This window comes from Emydura macquarii, unplaced genomic scaffold, assembly GCF_026122565.2.
Source record: "Emydura macquarii macquarii isolate MOO-44397 ecotype Brisbane River unplaced genomic scaffold, CSIRO-AGI_Emac_v2 contig_1253, whole genome shotgun sequence".
NCBI classification, from domain to species: Eukaryota; Metazoa; Chordata; order Testudines; family Chelidae; genus Emydura; species Emydura macquarii.
The window spans coordinates 41,353,118-41,373,638 of record NW_027131390.1 but is presented as its reverse complement, the minus strand read 5'-3'; the positions used below and the strand labels follow the sequence as shown (position 1 = coordinate 41,373,638).

The following is a 20,521-nucleotide window of genomic DNA, read 5'->3' as shown; positions in this document are numbered from 1 at the left end:
GAAAGAGGCAGGACTGGAAGAATCAGGAAGACAGGAGATGGCCATGGTAGCCAAGAGGGGGTACCATGAGGAGATGGCTCCAATGGATGCCAAAGATCCAGTAGAAGGACCATCCTCATGGGTAAATGACTTTTCCCCTGAACATAACTAATGTAGGGGCCTGACACCACCTCTGTACTTGGACCTGCGGTCTAGCACATTACACATTATGGGAGATCAAAGGAATGACCCAACACTGAGTTAGGTTTATGAACGTCTCACTGATGTGGATGATGAAAGGTTAGACCCTCAGCAGCTGAAACAGTGGTCTTATTTTGAATTTCTAGGTGTGACAAAGTTCCCCCAGGGATCGTGCTCTGGACGCCTCTTGACACAGTGAGACAGGACTCTAATGCTTTGGAGTCTGCCACCCTGGGTCTCCACACACCAGTGCAGTTGTCTCCTACATCTGGCCTCGGAGGGTTCAGCACCCCAGCTCTACCCAAGCTGTCCCTATGAGCCTCCTTTGCTGGGACTCTGGGGAGCCCTATGCTCCCAAAGGGGCCATGCACCCCACCTCAACACTCAGAAGCAATTCACAGTCAGCGTGGAAGTCAGAAGGGTTTATTAGTTCTCAGGATTACAGCGTAGAAAGACTTTGTTAGCAGCTTAATTAGAAGTTACAGCAGTGACCACCTGGAGAGCCCCTTTCTTGGGGCTCCCTGCCAGCCCCTCATGGGGGACTGGCCTCTTCCCCCCAGCTGCCACCGAACTCATCCCCTAGTCCCTCCCCAGTCCTTTGTCTCCTTCCTGGGCAAGGTAGCCACGCCTCCTGGTCTTCACCTGCCAGAACCTGTTCCAGCTGGCTGACTCAAGAGGACAAAGAGGTCTGGCTGGCAGATGTGTGGCTGGGGAAGGCTTTCGGTGGCCTCTGCAATGATTACACACCCAAGTCCCATCAACAAAAAACATGAGTAACACATAGGGAAACTGAGGTACACACACAGCACTCAGGGGAACCCCCAAAAATACCTCCACTTCATCATACTTGGGGACAGGACATATCGGGTGATGAAGATGCTAAGACAGATGTGGTCAGAATGCAGCTTCTGTTACCCAGGAATTTCCAAGGGGAGGTGCTTCAATTGGCTCATGCAGTGCTGCGCAGGGGCCACTTGGGGCACAGAAGACACTCAACGGAACTACGAGCTGGGCATCTACCCAAAGCTAAAGGGATTATTGTGCTTCCTGCCCCAAATGCCAGTGGGTGAGCCAGAAAAAGATCTCAAAGGCCCCTCTGGTACTACCACCCATTGTAAAAGATCCCCAATTGCCAGAGGCAGCGATTGGATGATAGGGGGAAGGATCATTTGATGGTTGCCCTGTTCTGTTCATTTCCTTGGAAGCATCTGGCATTGGACCCTGTTACAAGACAGGAGATTGGGCTAGATGGACCATTGGTCTGACCCAGCATGGCCATTTTTATGTTCTCATGAATAGGTGTAAACCTGGGGGAACCCGCTGAAAATGTCTGCAGCCAGGTACAAACAAACATTGTTGGTGATCTCGGATTATGGCACCAGATACCCTGAAGCCATTCCCCTCTGGTCAGAAATGGCAGCTCTCGTCGGAAGGAAGCTCATGAAAATATTTACCTGAGTAGGGATCCCAAAAGAATTACTGACAGAGCAAGGGACAAACTTCACTTCACAGTCAGTGAAGAAGTTGTGCGACATGCTACAGTTCAAGTCCTTGAAGACTTCAGTATACCACCACCAAACCGGCGGCCTAGTGGAACAGTTTAACAAAACATTGACAAAGTTGAGGAAGTCCATGGCCACTGACTCCTGACACTGGGACCACCCCACCTGTCCTTCTCACCACCTGCGAGTTGCCCCAGGCACCCACAGGTTTCTCCCCATTTGAATTATTGTATGGGAGGCAGTGAAGGGGAATCCTGGACCTCCTCCGTGAGACATGGGATGGGCAGATCTCCAGAACCACCAGTGTAGTGACCTATGCTATACAGTCAGGAAAGAAATTGAAAACCTTGGGGGCACTTGCGAGGGGAAACCTGTAAAAGGCACAACACAACCAGGAGCAGGCCTATGACAAGGCCAGTCTCTGAGAATTCCAAGCTGGAGACCGAGTGTTACTTCTGCTGCCGACACTGAGATCCAAGCTAGTGGCCTGATAGCAAGGCCCTTTCAAGGTGGTAAAACAGGTGGGGGGAGGGGCTTGATTATTAGGTCCAGCTACCCAGATTAGGAAGTACACCCAGAGACTCATACCTCCAGAGAATCATAAGGTTAGAAGGGACCACAAGGGCCCACAATTCTTACAACAAGTGTTCATAAGAACATAAGACTGGCCATACTGAGTCAGACCCTTGATCCATATAGCCCAGTACATGGTCCTCCCACAGTTAATGGTGCCAGATGCTTCCAAGGGAGTGAACAGAACAGAATCCCAGTTTCTGGCAGTCAGAGGTTTAGGGACACCCTGAGGATGGGGTTGCATCCCTGACCATCTTGGCTTATAGCCACTGATGGCTCTAACCTCTATGAACTTAACTAATTCTTTTCTGAGCCCTATTATACTTTTGACCTTCACAACAACCCATTGGCAACTAGTTCCACAGGTTGGGTGAAGAAGAATTTCCTTGTTTGTTTTAAGCATCCTGCCTATTAATTTAATTGTGTGACCTCTGGTTCTTGTGTTACGTGAAGGGGTAAATAACACTTCCCTATTCACTTTCTTCACACCATTCATGATTTTGTGGACTTCTATCATATCCCTCCTTAGCTGTCTCTTCTCTAAGCTGAAATGTCCCAGTCTTTTTAATCTCTCCTCATATGTTCCATACCCCTAATCATGTTTGTTTCCCTTCTCTGTACTTGTTCCAATTCTAATATATATATATTTTTTGAGAACTGCATGCAGTATTCATGGTGTGGGTGTACCATGGATTTATACAGTGGCATAATGATATTTTCTGTCTTATCTGTCCTTTCCTAATGGTTCCTAACATTCCGTTCAGAGAAGTATCCATGATGACTCCAAGATCTCTCAAGTGTAAACAGATACTGTACACCCAGTCATCCTGTGTGTATAGTTCGTATTATGGTTTTCCAATGTGCATTACTTTGCATTTATCAACACTGAATTTCGTCTGCCATTTTGTTATCCAGTCACCTAGTTTTGTGAGACCTTTTGTAACTCTTCACAGTATGCTTTGGATTTAACTATTTTGAGTAATTTTGTACCATCTGCAGACTTTGCCACCTCACTGTTTACCCTTTTTTCCAGGTCATTTAGGAATATGTTGAACAACACTGGCCACAGTACAGATCCCTGCAGCACACTGCTATTTATCTTGCTCCACTATGAAACTTACTTTTACTTACTGCCCGTGACACCAGTGGCGCATAGGGCAGCAACAAAGTCCTTCCACTTCTGCCGGTCCCGGGCCAGAGCGCCTATTGTTCCCCAGGTGTGGTGGTAGTCTTTTAATTCTTGTTCTACCGTTCAGCGCCAGGTTGTCTTTGGTCTTCCTCTTTCTCTTCCCGTCTGGTTTCCAGTGGAGTGCAATTTTGATAATGGATCCGTCCTCTCTTCGTAGCACATGACCTATCCATCGCCAGCGTCTTTTCATAATTATAGTGGCCATGTCTTCTTGTTTGCACTGAGACAGTAGATCTTCGTTGGAAATTTTATTTGGCCAAAATATCCTGATTATTCTTCTGAGATTCTTGGTATGGAATGTGGACAGCTTAGTAAGATCCCGTTGTGTCATGCACCAGCATTCTGCTCCGTAGAGAAGCACTGGGAGAACACAGCTGTTATATAGTTTCAGCTTAGTGCGCACGCTGTACTTCGAGGATTTCCAGATGTTGTTCATGCTGATAAAGGCATTCCGTGCTTTACTCAGTCTATTCTGAATGTCTTGCTTACCTCCGCCATCTGGGGTGATGATGCTGCCCAAGTATACAAATCTGTCAGTAAAGGGAAGATCGTTGTTACTGATCTTGATGGGGGTTTGTGTTGTGGTGTTCAAGGTCATGACTTCTGACTTCTTCTGGCTTATCTTAAGGCCAACTTGTGAACTGTACTGGTTTAATTTGTCTGTTTTGTCTTGCATATGCCGATGAGTGTGAGAAAGAAGTGCCAAGTCATCAGCAAAATCCAGATCTTCAAGTATGGAGAAGAGCGTCCATCTGATGCCGGTATGCCCCTCCTCAGTCGTGCGTCGCATCACCCAGTCAATGACAAGATTGAAGAGCAGTGGCGACATTACGCAGCCTTGACGAACTCCGGTCTTAACTTCAAACCATATGTCGCTTCCTCCGACACAGCAGCTGTAATTTTTGTAGAAGCTCCTGATGAGCTCCACCATGTGATGAGGTATTCCATAGGCCCTGAGAATCTGCCATAATCTATCTCTATCTACACTATCGAAGGCCTTTTCAAAGTCTACAAAGTTCACGTGGAGTTGTCGTTGCCATTCTGCACTCTGTTCTATGATGTTACGCAGAGCAAAAATCTGTTCTATACAACTCCTGCCTTTTCTGAAACCTGCCTGCTCCTTTCTCAGCATTTCATTAACTGCTGTTGATAATCTACCTATGATGACTTTGGCGAGGATCTTGCTGGGTATTGACAGAAGGGTGATTCCACGCCAGTTGTTGCAGTCACTGAGTGTGCCCTTCTTTGGGATCTTGATGATCACCCCTTTGGTCCAATCCTCCGGTACGCAGGCTTCTGTCCAAACTGTTCTGAAAAGTGGTTCCAGTATTCCAGCTGCTGTCTCTGGGTCTGTTTTGAAAAGTTCTGCATTCAAGTTGTCCTTTCCTGGGGCTTTGTTGTTCTTCAGTTTCTTGATTGCTGATGTAATTTCTTCTTTGGTAGGTGGATCGATGTTGATATCTAAATCTGTCTCCCTTCCTGATATGTTAGCACCTTCTTCCGATGATTCTCTGTTGAGTATTTCTTTGAAGTGTTCAGCCCAGCGTGCGTCTTGTTCCGCTTGTGTTGTGAGGAGTTTTCCTTGCTTGTCCTTGATGGGTGGGCTGACTGTGGAGTGGTACTTGCCGCACACTTGCTTAGTAATTCTGTACAATTGTCCTTGTTCTCCTCGAGCTGCAGCACTTTCTGCCTCTTTTGCGAGGTGGTCGACAAAAGCACGGCGGTCAGCGCGCACCATTCTCTTTACTGTCTTATTGGCCTCACTGTAGTGTTGTTTATAGCGTTCTTGTAATCTTGCTGATCGAGTGCTGATCATCTGACTCTTCAGCTTGTGTCTCTCCTCTATAACTTTCCAGGTGTTTGGTTGGATCCATTGCTTAGATTTTCTCTTCTCCCTATAGCCCAAGCATTCTTCAGCACTCTGTTGGTATGCAGTCTTTATGTTATTATAGACTGTGTTGATGTTGCCAGCATTGCTTTCTGTGACTAGATCCTGCAGCGCTTGAAATCTGTTTTTCACTTGTGTGACAAAACTGTGTTTTGTGCGTGAATCCTGTAATTTTTGGGTGTCAAATCTTCGTTGTATGTGAGGTTTGTTCTGCGCCTTCCGGAGTTTGAGTCGTACCATTGCTGTTACCAGTTGGTGGTCGCTTCCAACGTCAGCCCCACGTTTCACTCTCACATCCAGCAGTGATCTCCTCCACATTCCATTAATGAGCAGGTGGTCTATCTGGTTTTTGTCTCTGTCATTGGGCGAGTACCATGTCAGTTTGTGGATGTCACGGTGTGAGAACAACATGCCTCCAACAACCAGGTTTTCCACTATGAAAACTGACCATTTATTCCTACCCTTTGTTTCCTGTCTTTAAACCAGTTACTAATCTGTTTTATCCCATAACTGCTTAATTTGCCTGTCCTGCCACTTAGCTTCCAGCACATAGGGTGGAGTGGGCCTGGCCTGGCTCTGCCCACCAGGGAGCAGCACGGCCCCTCCCCCTCACTACAGGGAGTGAGCAAGAGGCAAGACAGCAGAGCTGGTCCGCAGGATCAACCTGGTTCCAAACACCAGCTCTCTCAAAGGCAGTGAGGAAGACATCTATATCCCCTTCTCCTTAAACTGGCCTAACCATTCAGTATCTAGGCTCCTTACGGAACTGGCTTCCTGCGGTCTCTCCCCACTTCCCCCTCTATGGGACTTCTTGCTTCTCCATCTCTCCATACCCACTTCATGCTGTTGCTACTCATCCTGGCTTTTCCTCTGTTCCTCCTCATGTTTCCCCTTTTTCTCTCAATCAGCTTGCTCCTGTTCATGGTCTGCTAGTTTCTGTTCCTCCACCTGAAGCTCCCTTGCTTTCAGCTCCAACTCCCACTGCTTCAACTCTAGCAAAAGGGGAACTGGATCGTCAGGATTGACCCCCTGCTGCTGCAGCACATGCCTCAGGGGCCTTGGGACTCTCTCAAAATCCCACCTAGCTTTGGACCTTGAGCCAATCATCCTTCTCCAACCATGCAATCAGCTGAGCCTTGTTTAGCTTCCCAACACTTAACCCTCTCCCATGCACAGCTCTGTGATGCTCTTCCTAAGGAGGTGGACAGAGTTCATTTTCTTGCGGTTTCTTTTGACTAATCTTGTTGTTACTGCGGCAAGTCGCTTACTGCAAAATCCTCCCGTTGGATTCAGAATCCCTCCAGCTGCCACCAACTCTCAGGATCCTCAGGGTCTGTCCTATGCCCCACTTTGAAACAGTCCCTCTGAGGATCCCCTTCAGTGTGTCAAATCTCCAAGAGGTCCCATTCTTCCTTTAGAGTAGCCACATGCCTCACTCCCTCCGAGACTGAACCTCTGGGGTCCAGCACTCCTGCTTCATACCATAAGCTGTGCCCAGCAATCCCGCTGAGACAGACTCCTGGTCAGAGACTGTTCCTCTCTTCAAGGATTAATGCACCCAGCCAGTATCTGCAGTGACACCTGGCAGCCTTTTCACAAACAGTCGGATTGGTTAGTCACCTGGAATGCAGCATCGGCAAATCCTTAGTTTAGCACAGGGAAGCAAAAGTTAAGACAATCCATGCCAGCCAATGCCCTCGAGCCAGACTGCTGTAGGAACGAACCATCTTGGTCTCCTTTCCCTGTGTCTGTCCCTTTGTCTAGTTCCAGAAAAGCTCCCTGTCTCTGTGAGCCCAGTTCTTCCTCCTCCTCAAAACAGGATGAGTTCACGTGTGTTGCACCCAGACAAGATGGGAGCCTCCTGTTGATCCGTGTCAAAAGTTTAAAATAAAATGAAACTGAACAGAAATAAAACTGGAGCATTGGCTCTGAAGCAACAAGGCTTGGGCAGGGATTCTGTGTTAAAGGGCTGGGAGCCCCCACAGCTCCAAATCATCATTTCTTTCCCACTGACCCACTTCTTGGGTGCCCTTCCTCCACACTCCCCTTCCCTTCCCCCCAGCACTCTCGGCCCTCCCCACTTCCTGCTTCCCCAACAATATTGACTCCTCTTCTTCTCCTTCCCTCCCCCTGCTCCCTATTTCTTTCACCCGTGGATGTCTGTGCAGCCACCTCCTACACTCTCCTCTCAAAAGATGGGCTCATTTGACCGTCATGCCGTCCATGCACCAAGTAGTTCACCTCTCTGTGTACTAGACTTTATCTAGAATGGGACCAGCTGCATATATTCCCCTGCAAAGGAGGAAAAGGTGTGAAAGCTCTACTGAGTCATTCAGTTTCAATGCATCCAACAAGGATAAATTACACAAAATTTTATAAATCATACTTTTTTCAACATGGCCAACAACATCAAATACACACAGGTCCAGAAATGATACCAGGGAAGGATGTGAGGCAAAAAGCAGGGTAGGAAAGCTGTCAGAAATGATGGGTTGAGTCAAGGTCTAGAGTTATCATCACTCGGGTTCTGCAGAGATCCCTCCAGCTTCTACTAACCAGGGCACAGGACTCCTTACCCAGTGAGGCCACAGTGTCATAGTTCTCCTGCATGACCTCCCTGTAGAGCGCTCTCTGACCAGGGGTTAGCAGAGCCCATTCCCCCTCCGTGAAGTACACAGCCAGCTCCTCGAAGGTCACCAGCCCCTGAAAGAACAAGAGGCGCCCACTCACTACCTGCTGCCCGCTGACAAAACCATCATTCACAGGAAAGCAGGGCCAGTAAAATGAAGGCTCTGAGAGGGACACGGTAGCAGAGTCCCATCGCCACCCCACCCAGAGCAGCCAGGAGGCATCAGTATGAGGGGAGAAAGAGAGACCCCTTTCCCTGCCAGCAGACACAGGGAGCAAGGGTCTTCACATGTACCACACACCTACTAAGCCAGAGGCTGATGCAGGAGATGGAACCCAGCAGGGTCCAGGGATGGCCCTTGGTAGTAATCCCAAAATCCTCCCCATAAAAACACACTAGGTAACAAATGGAGGAAAGGGGAAATAGACAGGGAAGAACAGAAGTCAGAGCCTTCAAATCGCAGTGAATTCATAAAGGAACAAAAGGGTTAAAACGGGAAATCTATGGCCAGCACAGTTAAGGACAATACAAAGGATTTTTAAAGTATATTAAGAACATAAAGAATCCTAACAATGGTATTGGTCTATTACTATGATAGAATTATCTGTAATAATACAGAAAAGGCAAAAGAGTTCAACGAATGCTTCTGTTCTGTGTCTGAGGTAAAACAAACAAACGATATCATAGCATATGACGATATTGAGACTCTTTCCATTGTAATGACAACTCATGAGGATGTTAAACAGCCACTACTAAAGTTAGACATTTTTAAAATCAGCAGGTCCAGACAACTTGCATCCAGAAGTTTTAAAAGAACTGTGTCAGGAGCTCTCTGAGCCACTACTGTTGATTTTCAAAGGGTATTGGAACATTGGGAAAACTCCATAAAAATGGAAGAAAAATAGTTTTGTGCCATAGAATAGAATGTATAGAATGTGTATAGAATGTGTAAAATAAAATGTGTAAAAGGACTGTCAATCGGACACTGATACCAGGCAAGATAATGCAGCACCTGGTAATTGTATTAATAAAGAATTAAAGGAGGAGAATACAAATTAATACCAATCAACATAGGTTGAGAGACTATCAAGCTAACTGCCTATCTTTTTTGATGAGATTAGAAGTTTGGTTGATGAAGGTAATAGCGTTGATATAATATATGTCGACTTCTGTAAGGCATTTGATTTGGTACAGAACAAGCTTTGGATTAAATAACCAGAACACCACAAAAATCAACATTGCATACACTAAAGAAATTAAAAAGTGGCTTTTAGTTACATTTTGAGACCTAAGTGGGGAACCATGGTCAAGGATTCAGTTCTTGCCCCTATGCTACCTAACACTTTTATCAGTGACCTGGCAGAGAACATAACATCGTCATTGATAAAGTTTGCAGGTGACACACAGACTGGGGGAGTGGCAAATAACTATATGTATCAGTAGGTTCAGGCTCCAGCACTGGGAGTCTGGGAAGTTTGCCCAGGAGGTTATTTCCTGTCCCACAAAAAGGGGAATTTCCACCCCAAGCCCCCATGAGTCTGGTCCATGAAAGCAAGCCCCAGATTCAACCAGTTCTGGTAGCATGGTCGCACCCTGTCCTCTCCCTTTTTCCACTCTGTGTATTTCCCTGCCCTCCCGACCCACACCACCTCCAGCAGTTCCCATCCCCCTGTGAATTTCCTGCCCCTCTCCCTCCCACCAGAACCCACCACCAGCTCCCTGACAATCCCTTACCTGAGCCAGCTCCACTGACGCCATTTCCTTTCCCCTGGGAGGACGGGACAATCCCGAGCAAAATGTGGATGTTATTCTGCAGCCTGTCAGGGCGAGAAGGGCAATTGCAGAGATTTCAGAAGGGGTTTTGCCCATCTCACACCTCCATTCACCTAAGGTTCTCCCTGCAAACAAACATTTTCTGTTCTGCTGCACTGAGAAACACTTAAGGTACGTCTATCCTGCAATAGAACACCCACAACTGGACAGGTCAGCTGACTTGGGTACACAAGACTCAGGCTACCGAGCTACAAAACTGCAGTGTAAGCATCCAGGCACAGGATCCAGCCCCTCAACCTGAGCCCCACAAGTGTGTAAGTCAGCTGACCCGGGCCTGCCACAGGTATTTTATTGCTGTGTAGACATGCCCTTTGTGACTTTATTACAGCACAAACCCAGCCTCTCCCACCAGGATTAGCCTCTGAGACCTGGTTAACCCTCCCTCTCCCGCCCGTAATAGATTCTCTGAACCAAATACTAGAAAACAGCAAAATCAAAGGAGACATTTTAGGAGGATTTCCCCCATCACTGTCCCCGAGGTCAGCTGTCACAGACATACAAAGATGTCTGTTTCCCCAGCCTATATATCATCAATCTTGCAAGTGCCCCTGGAATGTGCTCCTGCTCCGACCACTGCGCTACACCCTCACCCCTCAGTGTGACAGTTTGAGCAGCCCTAGGACAGAAGCGGAGAATTTGCACCATGGCACAGTACTCCCCTCTGCAACAACCCCAGCCGGAGCCCAACCCCCTCCTTGGACGTTGCTGGGGTGCTGCAGGAACCGCAGGCTCAGGGCATCATACTACATGACCAGAATGCAGCCCTCTCAGCCCAGGTACTAGCCCAGGCAACATCTTCCATGCCCCTGTCACACTAGTAGACAAGGTGTCCGCTCTTGCCAAGGCTGTAGGCATCAGCTGAATACTGACAAATTCAGAGCTGGAAACCAGGCCCGCTCACCTCTATGTTAGTATTGTTCAAGACAGGTCTTTGACTTGCAAGGATGTATTTAGTCTCTATACATTGTTTTGAGTTGCTGCCCATCAAAAAGGACTATCAAAATGAAATGGGCTATTATATTGTGTTGTTTCAAAAAGACAGATAATGGCCTCTCACACCCATGAAGGTGTAGGCCTTGCAGGAGCCCTAGACATAACTTACAGTATGAACCAAAGGCTGTGAACCAGCATATGCCTGACCTTGGCAGAACAGCAACTCACTAGGCATTAGCTGGCACCTAGAAAGCACAATCCTGACCTGAGAGGACCGTACAAGGACACCCAGAGTTCTCATCTAATGACGTAAACAAATTCCCAAGAGATGGCACAGGAATGCACAACCCCTCATAAGAGAAGGAACGGCTGACAGGAGAACGGACGTGGATGTTTTATTCGAACTAGCAGGTACCACGTACAAGGGTGGTAACTAAACTTCTGGAGTGTGATAGGTAACTTGTTTATGTCAACCTATAAAAAGGAGACATCCTAGGAGGGGCATCTTTGTGCTATCCTAGGGGACAACATTCTGGTGCGGTGATTGAGTTGGTGTTGAAGTACCGATCGCTCCTGTGGGGCACCAGCACTGTCTTTTGATAACAATAAACCTGGGCGAGCCCCTTCCCCACCAAAGCGAGCCTGTGGTCCTTATGAATAACATCAAGGTCTGCTGAGCCAACACGCTGCAACTTTCTGCTACGGCAGCCGGCATTGGAGCTCCAAGAACAGCAGCACTTGCAGCACCAGCACCACTCCGCAGCAGGAATCAGATACATCATTGAGGTAAACGGGCACCTGACAGCTGCAGCACAGAGCCCAACATCTCCCCTGTGTTAAGACAAAACCTGGCTTTAGGTGACCTGCACTGAATAAGACCTGCTGACAGCTCTTCTACACTCAGACCCTGAGCCTGCACCCCAGAAACAATCCCACACTTGCTACACTGAACTGCCGCATCTCCATCAGTCACAGGATTTCCATCCAACACTCCATCACTAAACATACACACTGCTCTTCTATCCCACCCCACTGCTGACAATCTGCATGGCAGGCAGACCCCGTGCTCCACTGCTGGCACAAACCACACAACTCAGTGTGCAAATGATCCAGATACACCTCGTTCCCTTTATCATGCAGGGGGACTCAGACCCACAGAGCTTCACATCCCACTCACAGCTCTGTGCCCATTGTCAAATCAATCCCCAGATTCCTCACATCACAGTCATACCTCTACTCACTGCTCCGACTAATGCCTCTGCTATTCACTATAGCTTCACCTAACCCAGCGCATGCAGCCGGTGTGCATGCAGATAACTCCCAGAGGCTGCTGCCAGCTCCCAGGAGACAGAGTCATGGTCACACTACACTGCAGACACACAAAGGGGAAACCCCAATGAGCCTCGTCTCTTCCCCTCCTGAATCCCCCAGCTTTGCTACTGGGCAAATCCCGGCAGCAGATCAGTGACTTCAAGGCTGCTAAGGCAGCTCTGGTCCCTCCCACAGGTGCATTAACAACAAGCAGCAGATCCCCAGGGGCGGGGAGAGCCGAGGCTCCTGGTGACATTTGTGCAGTCATTTTTCTGACCGTCCCCAAGGTCTCTCAGTCACCCACAGTCTTCGGCTCAGCAGTCAGTGTTGGCAGAGCCTGGGGCTGCCGAGGGGGTAGTTCCAGCCACTGGAGGAAGTCCCTGCCTCGGCTGGGCACCGAGGGAGCTTTAAGGAAGGTCTCTCCATAGCACAGACCCTACTGATGAGCAGCAGCCGCTCAGCCTGGGCTCCCAGATCACACTGGAGGCCACAGCCTCCCACCCAAGAAACTCAACCCTGGTACCTTGGGTAAAGAGAGAGAGAGAGGGAGCAGCCTCCCCTCCCTTACCAATAGCTAGAACCCTCTGATCTCACTGGCTCCTGTGCTAATCTAGAGTCACTCTTTGGGCCCAAGGTCTCCCGGAGCAGAGCCCGTCGGCGCGTTCACACGGCGGGGCGGGGCAAGAGCGGAGCAGTGGTCGGGTCGGGACGGGACGGGGGATCCCGATGCACGAAGTGCCTCTGCCCTACCCCGGCTTCTGCCCCCTGCTCGGAGCGGTACCTGGCTGTGGGACCGGGCCGGGTTAACGGCGGAGCCGCCGCTGCTACTGCGACCACTCGGGAAGTTCACCTGCACAAACATCTCCCGGTGCCTCTTCCCTACCCTGCCCTGCCCTGCCCGCGCCGCACCCGGAAGGCAGCCTGAGCCCGCAGGACGAAGCAACAGAGGCGGATCCGACACACGGAACTAACCGAGCCCACTTTGGCAGCTGAACCAAAATGGCCGCTCCTGCATGTCCGGTTCCAAGGGAATTCCCTTAGCAAAAATGGCCGCTCATGCGCAAAGTGCCTCGGGGAGCGGGAACGCGCAGCACAGATCACCGCCCGGCCGGGCACAAATGGGTGCGGGGCAATGGCATGTGACCGCACGCACCACTCCCCAGCCTCTGTATGAGGTGGGAGTGATGCCCCTCCCGCTGGGCTGGGCGCTTTAGCAGAGGAGGGACCGGTTCGATGTGAGGGAACTTTTACCGCCCTGCGGGAGTTCAGTCACTCAGCCCGGAATTGGCTTCTGGAGGCTGGGAAGGGATCCCTTCCTCCTTAGAGGTTTGTAGGAGAGGCCGTGAGCTGGACAAACCGCTGCCAGGTCTGGCCGGTTTGCTTTGTCCTTATAGAGCTAGGGGTGTAGAAGACGCTCCCTGGCTGGGGCAGGGTTGTGCGAACAGTGGTTTGGACAATTTGGGTTATGTGGCCAAAGAATCTACACAGGTGGCATACAGTAGGTTTTCCTCCAAGCTGAGAGGTTTTAAATTCTGGGTTTTTTAAAAAAAATTCCTAATCAAGTTGGGGCTATTCCTGTTCCTGAACTCATCCTCTTCCTTAACCTGTGATGAACAGTAGTTGCCTTTTCCTTGAGGTTTATGCCTCTCATGGTTCCTATTATCTATGAAAGCATCAGCAATTTGTGCATCTTCCAAAATGGTATCAGGGTTTTTAATCAAGGAAGGCATACTATTTCTGGGAGCTATTCTCCAGCAAATAAATCAATAATTTAAGCCTTTGCCTCCCTCAATCCACTTTTTCATATACCCAAGCAGTTTGAGCCGTTTCAACATAATGTTAGCTTAACATTTCTAAATTTCAATCTGATAGGTATCTATAAGACTCGAGTAATTTTAAACCTTTGCAATACAGCTTCTTTAAACTTTACATAATCCAGTGCATCATCTAATTCCACTTCTTTAAATACCTTCCTTGCCCTTCCAGTCAATCTAGTGAAGAGAACAGGCATTCTTCTCTCATCAGGAATCTGATGAATAACACAGTCTTTCAAGGTAGACAGAAACTCCTCAATATTCTCATTGTCTCTGTAAATGGGACAGATCCTTTCCAAATCTTTGATGGTGAGAAGAAAAGAATTTTCAGGTGGTGGCAGACCTCTTTTCCCTTCCAGGACCTGGAGCTGGATTCTGTCTGCTTCCATCTGTCATTGACAAGCCCTTTCCTCAACAGTCATCCGTCTCTCTTCAGCTTCTTTTTCCATCTCAACTATCCTTTGTTTTTCCTGCAATCGAAGATATGCCATTTCTCTCTCATGCCAAAGATGTTGGCTATCTTTCAGGGTTTGCAGTCTAACCTCTTCTGCAGCAGCTACCTCTGTGAGAATCAGGTAGAGATCCTGTTCTTCTTTAAGTAGTGTCCCTGTGGGTGCTCCACTCCAGGTGTTGGCGCGTCCTCACATCCTTGATTGGAGATTTTGTCAGCAGTGTCTGTCCGGGTGGTGCATGCGCTACCCCCATCTCACGGCGCCATTGGTGCCCTTTTCAGCGCCCATGTGACCTGACCCCTTCAGTTCCTTCTTAACTGTTTGCGATCTGAGACGGAGCCCTCAGCAGCTCTTTGTAGTCCACTTCAAAAAATGGTTAATAGGTTATTTTTCCTCGTTAAAGTTAATTAATTTACCTGTAGTTTAGAGTAGTTTATCTCAATCCTTTCCTTACCAAAAAAAAAAAAAAAAAAAAAATTTCCCTCAGACTTACTCTGTTACCCTGGTTAATAGGAATATCATTCCAGGCTCTCCTGGCTTCAAGCGGTGTGCCTCATGCAGGGATGCTATGCCAGCTTCAGACGGGCACTCTGAATGCGTTAGATGCCTTGGCGAAGGGCATATCACCCAAAAATGCATATACTGCAAGAACCTAAAAGCTAGTGCCAGGCCTGACTGGGATCTCTGCCTGAAACTAATACTTATGGAGAGGTCTCTGAGACCTCCTCAGACCCTGGACAGGGTAACAGCTCGCCGGACAAGTGTAGAAAAAGGCACTCTACCTCACATACAATGGAGCAGAGTAAGAGAAGGCGGCCACCGGGAAAGGACAAAGGAGTTGGTACCAAAGAGGCTTTCGGTTCCTCTGGTACACTGCCTTCCACAACAAGGAAGGACTCTCACTGCTCCACTAAAGAGCTGAGAGATAAAAAAAACCAACTGATCTGATACAGCACCATCAAAAGTAACAGTCCACAAAATGGCGGTAACTGCCACAATGGCAGCACTGACACAGACCTCTGTGCCAATGACTGGCACGGCACCGACATCTGCCTAGTCCACGACATTGGCACCAATTGAACCCGCGGTGCCTTTGGCACCAACAACCTCTGAGGCACCGACGGTGCTGACACAAATGTCTGCACTAAGAATTGCCATGGAGCAGACTGCGGCACCGATACTAACGGCAGAGCAGATGTCACCAGTCCTATGAAAGTGTACCGAAAAGCGCAGGTACCATGACAGGGAGGAGGAATTCTTAGCTTTCTCCCCACTATATGAGACCGACACCTCCCCAGTACAATTCATTCAGGAGGACCCCATTTCCCCCCAATCTCCTTCTCCAGTGATAAGGACTATGAAGGCAAACAGGCCACCTTTTCCCCTCAACAACCATCACCTAGGAGACACGCAACTAAACACCATCCACATTCTGAACGTCCATCATAGTCACGGCCTGGACCCGTATGGTTCACTCCACCAGCCCCATACCGCATGCACTGGCTGGGATGGGACACTTGGTCTGCTTATTCCACACCACACAGTAAACCATCAATGTCCCAGAGGTACAGGGATAAGTCATCCTGTCATCAACCTCCTCCAACAGGACCCAAAACAACTGGTCCTACACAAGAACAGGAGGACATTGCAGACCAAGAAATAACTCCATCAGCTCACAACTCCTCTTTTTCACCAGATGAGGCCATAGTTCCCCCACCTCCTATGACTGCAGATGATTTTAAGCAGTTTCAGGAGTTGTTTAAGAGGGTAGCTGACAGCTTGGAGATTCCACTCCAGGAGGTTGCAGCTTCACAACACAGATTATTGAGAATACTGCAGACCTCAATTTCTTCTAAAATCATCCTTCCCATGGATGATGCCCTGATGGAGCCCACCAATCACATCTGGCAAAAGCCCCCCACTATCCCTCCTACTTGCAAAAGGGCTGATAAAAAAAAGTATTATGTCCCCTCTAAAGATACCGAGTTGCTCTTCACTCACCTAGCTCCTAACTCATTGGTCATAGAAGTTGCTAACCAGAGGAACAAAAAGCATAACAGATCAACACTACATAAAGAGGATAAAAGACTAGATTTACTTGGCAGAAAAGTCTACACCTCAGCCACACTACAATTGAGGGTAGCAAATTACGCTGCATTGTCAAATTATGATCACGACAATTACGTCAAGATATCCCAATTTATTGATTGTATCCCTGGGGACAGAAAACAGTTTCAGTCCCTCAGTAAAGAAGGACAATTGGTTGCGAGAACCGCATTGCAGTTTTCCCTCGAAGTCGTGGACACAGCAGCTAGAACAGTGGCAACTGCAGTCATCGTGCGCAGGGCATCATGGCTCCACTCCATGGCCCTTCCTAAACAACTCCAGGTGACAATTGAGGATCTTCCCTTTCATAAAGAGAAACTCTTCGCAGATAAGGCTGATGATGTTATACATACTATGAAGGATTCTAGGGCCACGCTCCACAAGCTCGGGATTTACACACCTGCAGCAAGAAGGAGATAGTATAACTCTAGGTATCAATCTTACCAGCACAACAGACGGTATGAACAACAATGCTCCAGACAAAGGCCCCTGCACCGCTGGCAGACAAACCAAAAGCCATCGACATCTCAGATTGCCCCTCCTAAAGAACAATTTTGAGAATTTGGTCGAGTATCTGCATGACCACCTCTACTCACCACAGCCAGAGCCCATAACATCCACCATCTCATTCAAACATCGCCTACGCCCCTTTTACCATCACTGGGTGAGCTTAACAATGGACAAATATGGGTACTAGAATTTATCTGCTCCGGCTACACTATCCCTTTTACCTCCATGCCTACAATCCAAACCCCTTCCCCATCCCTCTTCAGGGACCTGTCTCACAAGCACTTTCTGCAACAGGAGGTAGAACATTACTCCAAATAGGTGCCATAGAGTATGTCCCCTATGAACACAGAGGCAGAGGCTTCTATCACATTATTTCCTCACATAAAAAAAACAAAAAGAGGTTGGAGACCCATTTTGGACTTAAGCAAAAGTTCATAAGGGTTCAAAACTTAAGGATGGTCACTCTGGCTACTGTATTACCAGTGCTGGAAAAAGGGGGCTGGTTCGCAGCCCTCGATCTTCAGGATGCGTATTTCCACATTACCATTCACCCAGCTCACAGAAGATTCCTAAGATTCACACTAGGCAACAACCACTATCAATACATAGTGTTACCCTTCAGCCTCTGCAGTGCTCCAAGGGTCTTCTCCGAGATACTTGCCGTAGTAGCTGCCTACCTTCGCAGACAACCTTCTCCATCTGGATGATTGCCTGATAAGTACATAGGGGTGATTCAAGCAATCCACACAACAAGGGCATTATTTAATACACTAGGGCTGATGATCAACTACGAAAAATCTACCCTACAGCCTATTCAACAACTAGAGTTTATAGATACGCACCTGGGTTCTCTTATTGCCAGGGCGTTCCTCCTCAAAACCAGATTCAACACCATCGAGAACCTGGAATCCATAATAGAAAACATCCCGACCTTGAACGTACACACATGCCTCCAAATGTTGGGGCACATGGCAGCCACCACATTTGTAGTACAACATGCACAACTGCACATGCGAGCCCTCCAAATGTGGCTCGCCTCAGTCTACAAACTACACAGGAATTCGTTATACAAAAGTGTGGTAATGTCAAAAAAGATCAAGCAATTGTTAAAATGGTGGACACAGCCAGCAACCTTCTATCAAGGATTCCATTCATAAGGGAAAACACCCTCCATCATGATCACTATGGACACATCACTAATCAAATGGGGAGTGCACCTACAACAACACACCGTTCAAGGAAAATGGTCAATACAGGAGAGCAAATTGCATATAAACCTGCTGGAGTTACATGCCATCTGCAATACCTGTCAACATTTCCTACCTCTCATAGCAGGGAAAACCGTAAAAATCATGACAGACAACATGTTCTATATCAATCAGCAAAGGGGGCAAGATCCAACTCCCTATGTTCAGAAGCCATAAAGCTATGGAACTGGTGCATAGACCACAATATCCACATATCAGCAGCATACTTACCTGGTATCCAGAACACCACTGCAGACAATCTGAGCAGACAGTTCAGCAACAATCATGAGTGGGAATTGCACAATGAAGTCCTGGAAAACATATTCCTACAATGGGATTACCCACAATTGATCTATTTGAGACAACAATGGAATCACAAATGCTGTTACTTCTGCTCAAGAGCAGGTCTGGGCAGAGGATCAATGGGAGATGCATTCCTCATCAATTGGACTACAGGTCTCCTTTATGCATTGCCACCCATTCCCATGATATCCAAAACCATACACAAAATACGCAAAGACAAAGCAAAGGTGATAATGATAGCACCAGCATGGCCCGACAAACATGGTTTACTTACCTGACAAATGTCGATTCACATGCCAATCTCTCTCCCACTATTCGAGAATCTCCTTTCCCAGGACAAGGGACACATCGCCCATCCACATCTGAAGAAGTTACATCTAACAGCATGGTTCCTAACTGGTTCAAACAAACTGAACTACAATGCTCAGAATCAGTGAGACATATTTTACTGAATGGCAGAAAACCTGCCACTAGGAAAACTTACCTCCAGAAGTGGTGTAGATTCTCCTTATGGGTGTCAACAGAGACAAATCAACGCAACAGTAGTGCCTATCCCCATCCTACTTGACTACCTCCTGGAAATAAAAAAAAAATCAGGACTATCAATGAGATCACTTTAAGTACACCTAGCTGCTATTATTACCTTCCACAATCTTGTAGAGGATACCACAATCTTTGCACACCCAATTGTGAAACGTTTCATGACTGGTATACTAAACCTGTATCCTGATATACGTCCACCCACTGTACCTTGGGACCTCAGTTTAGTCCTAATGACCATTATCAAACCACCATTAGAGCCCTTAGCGACTTGTTCATTATTACACGTCAATGAAAATATCATTTCTAGTAGCAATTACATCAGCATGATGTGTAAGTGAGCTCGCAGCACTTATGGCCCACCCACCTTACATAATATTTCATAAAGATAAAGTAACGCTATGACATCCTAATTTCTCCCCAAAATGTCATCAGCATTCCACCTTAACCAAAACATTCATTTACCTACCTTTTATCTGAAACTCCATATGCTGGATGTCAGACGAGTTATTGCATTTTACCTAGAAAGGACAAAACCCTTTAGGAAATCTTCCAAACTTTTTGTGTCCATTACAGAAGGCTCCAAAGGTGATGACATATCCATCCAAAGGCTATCAAAGTGGGTTTCCAGCTGTATCCGCACATCCTACATACAGTCAGGGGTAACACCACCCCAAATGGTCAGGACAGATTCAACAAGATCAATGTCTACATCTGCAGCCTTCTTGCATAATGTGCCAGTCACAGAAATATGCAAAACAGCTATCTGGGCTTCAACCCACACTTTCATAAATCATTACACAATCAGGCATCAAGACATGATGCAGCAATCAGACTTAGTACTCTTATCCATTCAACCTAACAACTCCAAAGTTCCCTCTGCCAGTTGAGGGCACTACTTGAGAGTCACCTGGAGTGGAGCACCCACAGGGACACTACTCAAAGAAGAAGAGAGTGTTACTCACCTTGTGCAGTAACTGATGTTCTTTGAGATGTGTCCCTCTGTGGGTGCTCCACTACCCACCCTCCTCCCCTCTACTTTGGAGTCGAGCGTGGCAGCTCTTCGGTAGAGAAGGAACAAAGGGGTTGGGTCATGCGTGCGCTGAAAAGAGCGCCAACAGCACTGCAAGATGGGAATGGCGCATGCATGACCCGGAAAGGCACTGCTGACAAAATCTCTGTTCAAGGATGCGCTAAAACACCTGGAGTGGAGCACCTTCAGGGGGACACATCTCAAAGAACGTCAGTTACTGCACAAGGTGAGTAACCCTCTTTTCTCTGGTTATTATCTAGAGGCAAATCTCATTTTCTGCTCTGAGATATCCCCTTTAAGGGTTATTTTTCTCTCCTTACATAATTGTTTAAGCTGTTTTGTGTTCATAGCTTCATATGGTTGCTGCTAACTCATCATGACTAACTTTAACTTTTAAACACTCTCTGTATCAAATTTTAAAATTTGGAATAGCGTGAGGTTCTGATCCAAAACCCAAAAGATCTGGTTTTGTGGATCC

At 47.6% G+C, this 20,521-nt stretch overlaps 1 long non-coding RNA gene across 2 annotated transcripts; it reads right to left on the bottom strand.

The window, feature by feature from the left end:
• Positions 1–7,689: 7,689 nt before the first annotated feature.
• On the bottom strand, positions 7,690–13,118 carry LOC137153366 (uncharacterized). Of its 2 annotated transcripts, none has more exons than XR_010919773.1 (3): positions 13,011–13,118; positions 9,696–9,778; positions 7,690–8,035 (listed from the first exon to the last, which is right to left on the bottom strand). It is a non-coding gene; the product is annotated as an uncharacterized lncRNA (long non-coding RNA). The 2 variants fall into 2 exon arrangements; XR_010919774.1 differs by lacking the exon at positions 13,011–13,118 and adding an exon at positions 12,820–12,966.
• Between the last annotated feature and the right edge of the window lie 7,403 nt (positions 13,119–20,521).